Here is a 6843-nt window from a genome sequence, read left to right as displayed (position 1 = left end):
ACTCTTCAACTCCTTTCTCCTTCCTCTTCAGCAGTTCCTTGTCTCTCTTCTCTTCCATCTCTGTTAGCTTTGCCATTATGAATGTTCTGAATTCTTTATCAGACATTTCCATGATTTCCATTGAACTGTGTGTGGATGAAGAGGAGTTATCCTTTTCCCTTGGAGGAGAGGTATTTTCCTGTTTCCCCATATTTCTTATGGTCCTGCAGTCATTTCTAGTCATCTAGTGGATGGTCGGTTTCTTCCCAAACTTGGAAGTCCAATCTGAGTGTCGAGGAGCATGCAGAAAAGGAAACAGAGAGAGAGAAACAACAGCAACAGCAAAAAACAAACAAACAAACAAAAAAACAGACAAGAAACAGAGAAAAAGAGAAGAAAAAATGAAGAGAAAAACTTTTAAATAAAACTAAGAAAAAAATTAATATTCACAAAGTTTCGGGAACCAGCAGTTAGCGTAATGGCTATGTCGCTGGACTCCCACGTAGTCGACCGCGGTTCGCGTCCCGGACCCGGTGGCTTAGAACTCATGCCGGGCGCGTGTGCGTGCGTGCCCAAGATCCTGAGAGGAGAATGGAGGAGAAGGGATTGCGGCGTGACCATCCCCCCTGGGGGGTGATTTCTCGCTTTCTGGCTCTATGTCTCTCTCTGTCTGTCTGGCGAGCGCACGTGCCCTATAGCAAAAACCTCTCAAAAAAAAAAGTTTCAATAAAACCCCAAAATTAGAAATGGCTAGATTGCAGAAGCCATGAAGGCAGGTGTCTCTTCAAGAAGGCCTGTTCTCTTCCTTTCTGCCTCTCCTGGGCTGGGAGGGGGAGAGGGAATTATTAACAAGATAAAGGGATAGGAGGGGCCAGAAAGCCTAGAAAAAATGCCTCACCTTAAAAAATGCTATAAAGCAAAAATTCAAAAAAGGAGAGGAGACAGAGACAGAGGTAGAGAGAGACAAAGACAGACATAGAGACAGGAGGACTGAAAGGGGTTTTCCTACCACGCGAGTTTTGTATGCTGGAGGCTGAATTATCAGTGGGAAATCTTCATTTCTCAGTTTCCCCCAAAATGGCTAGATCACAGGTCCATGAAGGAAGGTGTCTCTTCAAGAAGGTCTGTTCAGAGGAGGCATTCTTATTCTGAGGATTCAGATCTGAAGATTGACAGCATATGCAAATTTGTGAATGTGTGTTGGTTCTTGTGTCCAGATGTATTTTAGACAGGAGAGAGAGAAGGATGGGAAAGATCAGAGAAACTAATAGGCTTTTATTTTTTTAAGAGAAATTTTGCTATAGGCTGCCTGCACTCTCCAGAGAGACAGAGAGACAGAAAGCAAGAAATCACCCATCCCCCCAGGGGGAATGGCCACGCTGCAATCCCTTCTCCTCCATCCTCCTCTTGAGATCTTGGGCACTTACACACACATGCTCCATGTGAGGTTTAAGCCACCAGGTCCAAGACTTGAACCGTGGTTGACTACTTGAGAGTCCAGCAATGTAACCATTATGCTATCTGCTGGTCCCAGGATAAACAGACTTTCAAGAACCAACAAGGATTTAAAAATCCTGATGAAAATATTGATATTTGAAATTGTGTCTTTTGGTTCTAGAGCTACGTCTTCAACAGTGCCTTTAAACTGCGGCATGCTGATTAAAGCAACTAGATCCCACATGACCAACCCTGTGGTTCTAGTCCCAGATCTGATATCTTGAGAAACATGCCAGAGGCATGTTCATGAATGCCCAAACTCCTGAAGAGAGAGAGACATGGAGGAGAAGGAATGTAACCATGCTGCACTGTGGGGTGCCTTCTCACTTTCATTTTCTCTGTGTCTCTCTCCAGAGAATTCTTGTCAAAAGCTTAAATGCCCTCTAGCACATTTTTTTTCACATTTATTGATTCACAAAAGATTTTAATTAAACTAAATATTTTCGATAGTAAGTACAGTGAATTAAAAACATATCTATGAACACATTTCTGACTTTAGGCATAAAACTAAGTAAGTAGAATGAACATACTATAAAATAGCACCTAGCTGAGGCTATATAGCTTACTGTGGTCATTAAGTAGGTATGTTCTTTAATTTTTGTTTGTTTGTTTTTTATTTATTTTTTTAATTCCAAGAAAAGTGTTTTAGATTTAATAAATCAAAATTTAAAAATGTTAAAAATTTGCTTAAGATTTAAATGGGGGAAGATTAGGATTCTGTTCAAACTGTAGGTAGATAATGAAAAACTCAAAAAACAGATATGGACAAAACTAAAATTTAGTAACAAATGCACTGTAATTTTCTTCTGAAACTTTTTTTTCTCTCTCCATTATCCCTTTTAAACTAACTTATTTACAAAAAGGAAAAAAGAATGTTCACGAATATTTGCCAATTCCAGAGGAGTCAGGGAGGGAGAAAAGTTTATGTTTCAATGAAAAAAAAATTGCTGAACCTATCAACAGCTCAAAAGAAAACAAAAGGCCTTAAATCTGGAAGACAAAGCACAGAAGAAAATTGGTAATTTTTTTGTCCAAAGTCTATTTTACCAGTTCAGCCTCATGTAATTAATCTCTCTTCTGTTGAACTTGCAGGGTTACTATGGTCCAATCTTTCTGTTTAAATTCTGGCAGTTCACATTCAATATTATTATTGATATTACCAAACTTGTCCCTACCATTAAGTTGACCCCCCCCCTTTTTTTTTTTTGGTCGTTTTTTGTCCTATTATTTCTTTTTGTCCGACTTCAGTTTTCCCGGTATAGCACTCCCAGAACTTCTTGGAGATCTGGTCTGGTCTTGCTAAATTCTTTCAGGTTTTGTTTATCTGAGAATGTTTTCATCCTTTCTTCCCTTATGAAGAAAAATCTTAATGGATATAGCATTCTTGGTTGAAATTGTTTTTCATTTAACATTTGAATATATTATCCCATTCTTTTCTTGCTTGCCTTTTTTCCAATGAGAGAACCAACATTAGCCTAATGGAATAACTTTTGTAAGTAACTTGATGTTTCTCTCTTGCCAATTTTAGTATCTTGTCTTTGTCTGAAGTTTTGACCAATTTGATTATGATATGTCTTGGAGATCTTCTTGGGCTGATTCTATTTGAGGTCCTTTGTAGTTCTTGGGTCTGGATATTTGAATGCCTCTCTAGTTTTGAAAAGTTTTCATCCAAGATTTCATGGTATAGATTATTAATACCCTTAATTAGCTTCTTCACCTTCTGGGATACCAATTATCCAAATGTTTGGGCATTTAATGGTATCTAGTATTTCTTGAATATTATTCTCTTTGGGCGATTATTTTCTCAGTCCTTTAGATGATTTTTTTCTAGGTCAGAGATTTTGTTTTCTACATCCAGATTCAAACTTCTTCATGTTCTAATCTGCATTTAATACTTTCAAGGGAGGTTTTGATTTCCTTTATTACAGCCTTCATCTCTATCAGCTCCATTAGATTATTTTTTATGTTGTATATTTCTTCTTTCAAATCATGGAAGGACTTCCTCATCTCTTAGAACTAATTTTATCTTTTCTTTTGCATCTTCTGGAGTTTGTTTCTCTTTTTTACATCTCGATTAGTTTTGTCACTATGAAAATTCTGATTTCTTTATCTGACATTTCCACGAGTTCCACTGTACTGTCTATGGATGATGAAGGGTTGTTCATTTCCCCTGGAGGAGAGAACTTTTCTTTGTTTATCATATTTCTTGTGCCTCTGTGGTGGTTTCTGATTATCTGATGCATTATACATTTCTTCCTAATGTTTTGGAGTTAATTCTGAGAGTACAGAGGTGTGTGGAAGGTGATGACCCACAATCTCTCTTTAGTTCAGTTTCTCTAATGCTCACCAAGCAACCTACACTTTTGTCATTGGAACTAGATATTCAACGACTTCCCAGTTTCTAAAGAACAGGTGCGCCTGGGTTGAGCTGCAGAGTTTCAACTGAGAGTTCAGTGGCGTGTGAGAGGAGATAAGCCGTGCTCTCTCTGCAGCTCTGCATTTCTCCCTGCAGCTCACTCTGCAGTTTCTATTCTCTAATTTTTAATCATTTGGTGGTGTAATCACTTTTGGCTAATTTGTTGGAGAAGGTTTCTGCAACTGTAGCTTGTATGCTCCCCTTTACTGTGAGCTACTTCTGTGTTAATTTCTCTCCTCTATTGTGTTTTGCGTGGTATCCACAGAAAGATATTTGAATTCATATTTATGAAGAGGATATTCTCCTTCTGTCCAGCAGGTTCAGTGGAGGTTGATGTTTTCTATGATCCTGTCTAGGCACTTGTGTCTGGAAGGAGAAGCTTGGAGGAGAGGATCTTCAGTTAAAGGAGCAGGCCCACTTCAGATGTAGATGGATTCCATCTAGATATTTGGGTCTAGAAGGCCGTATGTTTCTCTACTTATAAATAGGAATATAAATACTGTCCCCAGTTTAGAATTACTGTGAGGAGAAAAAAAAAAGCATGAGCACCTATCGCTATAAAGCAATTTGAAGATTAAGCTAATCAGTGTTCTTCTCTGGATCTTCTAAGTATTAAGAGCAACCAAAATCTTTTATGCTGAAATATTTTTATTAGTCAGTAATCAGCTGACATTTATAGAACATTTAATGGTTTTATGTTATACTTGATATGTTCTAAAGTACAGAAGGAGAGAAAAGATTTTTTTAAAGGTCCTTCTTCTTATGACTAGAAGCTCATGACCAAGTGACTTGCACATATTAATCTCTCAATAAGTACATGTTGAATATCTTACATTTTAGTAAAGAAGGATCAAGGAATATTTATAAGGTTATTCTTATCAAACAATCAGGGCAAAATCATATATTTCACATCAAAAGCAGACAAGCTCTTCATTGATTTTATGCTGTGGATGGTTCTACAAAATGAAAGAAACATTCAAAGAGTTTGTTCCATACTCCAAAGTCCCAGACACTACCTAGAACAAAGCACAACCTTCAAAAGATTTGTTTCTGAAAAACCAGACAGAAAAATAAGACCATATTTTTAAGTAAAAAGAATTGTACTGTAAAGATACATGTGATTCAATGTAATATAAAAAAAGATTATGATAATTTAAAAATTAAATTTAAAAAAGAATTATAAAATCTAAAATAAACTTGCTGGAAATTTAACTCAACCTTCAAAAGGGAAATATTTTCTATCATATGTGAAACATTTCAATTGCAGTAGGAACCCACTTTTTATAATTAAATGAATAAAAGTAAAAATAGTTTTAATTCTAAGTTGAATATTCTTTAATATTTGGGAGCCATCATTCTGACTTCTTCATTCAACTTGAAGAATTGCGATTAGAAAGAAATCACCCTAGTGTGTCAAGATTAAAGTCCTACAAGGTAACTGTTCTAATATTTATTACCAGAATACTGAGCACAATCTGTTACACTCAGCTAATTAACTATAAGCTACTTAAGGGTTTCTACAAAAGAAAAGTTCCCAGAGCGTTGGCAGTCCTGTTGTGGCAGGGGGCGTGTTACTCTGCTCCAGACTGAGAGAAGACATAGTGTAGGAGTGCTCTCAGAGTCAGTGACAGAGTGAATTGCTTAAGCAGCTGAGGAGTGCTGTTGCTCCCTATGGAGGTGGACAACATAACTATGGCTCAGCAGTCAATGATAAACAGAGGACCAGACCAGAGTAAGGGTGAGTAGGAAGAGGATTGTTGGACAGGAAGATCTCAGCACTAGAGTTTGAAAAAAAGGAAACCAGCGAAAACTGGCTCTGGGATTTAATTATCTAGGATGATTCAGACCACCCCAGACCAGCAATCTAGATGAGGCAATGTATCAACTGCTTTAATTTTTTTTAAGTTTATTTATTTACTTATTTGATAAGAAGGAAATAGAGAGGGAAAGCAGAGCCTCTCAACAGGTGTCACACTGCACTTCTCCCCCAGCCTTCCCAGTAACCCAGGATCACAGACATGTACATGTACACACACACACATACACACGGGTCAGCCTGGAAACCCTGCTCTTCCTATGGCTTCCACCATTGCAGAGTGCCATGTTACTGCTGTACAACCAATGCTGGGTCTCGGCTGCTTTAAACATAACCTAGAGTGTAGGACTCGGTGTTCATGTGTAGTAATGCTGCAGTCTCTGAAGTGATGGGGAGTTGAGCTCTGCGCTACAAAGCCAGGGTTCTCCCCCAGGGGCTGGGTGTATTCTCCTGAGCCTTTGACATCTTGTTTATCCATCAAGAACCCTTGTCAGTCCAAGCACTCTGGCCAGGACTTCAAAGATCTTCAGAGCCAGGTACATCACTAGGGTACCAAAACTTCTCTTTTCTCTGCACATTCCAGCTCCATCCAGATCTCCCCAATTTACCACTGTATGGATTCAGTCCTGCCACATACAATATTTTCTCTCATTGGTGAGAGGGCAAAAGGAGAACTCTCTTTGTCAACAATGAGCTCACAACTCTCTCCAACTGAGAATTTTCTATACCAGTTGTGGGCCTTTTTGAAATTAATAATCCCGTATGGCCAGACCTCCTAGATTTTAAATTCAGTGAATTGTTCTAAACTTGATATCTCTTGGCTTTACTTACCGGTCATTGGACTTGAGGTCCCCATTATCTGCTTTACAGTAATAAGTTAAGATTTTTAGCCTTGTTTTTAAGATAAGCAGTGTGGTATGGTCTTTGAGAGTGTCTACTCTGGATTTAGATTGTCTGGGATAATTATCATGTATGAGGTAACTTTGGGCAACTTAGCCCATCTCTAATTCCATTTTATCTCTTTCGGTAGCAATAAGAAGTGTTTGCCTTAGAAGAGTCATAGTTCTAAAGTACTTAGAAACAATGCCTGGCATAGTCAGCAAATATAAAGTAGTATGATTCTGAGGAAAGACCT

The 6843-nt window shown here is 38.1% G+C and overlaps 1 pseudogene; it reads right to left on the bottom strand.

Annotated features, from left to right (window-relative positions):
- The window catches only part of LOC102468223 (RRP15-like protein pseudogene), a 23154-nt pseudogene extending 16590 nt beyond the window's left edge, over window positions 1–6564 (bottom strand).
- Window positions 6565–6843: the final 279 nt, after the last annotated feature.

This window comes from Tupaia chinensis, unplaced genomic scaffold (assembly GCF_000334495.1).
Source record: "Tupaia chinensis unplaced genomic scaffold, TupChi_1.0 Scaffold000524_1, whole genome shotgun sequence".
In the NCBI taxonomy this organism is placed as follows: domain Eukaryota; kingdom Metazoa; phylum Chordata; class Mammalia; order Scandentia; family Tupaiidae; genus Tupaia; species Tupaia belangeri.
This window is presented reverse-complemented; position numbering and strand designations above follow the sequence as displayed.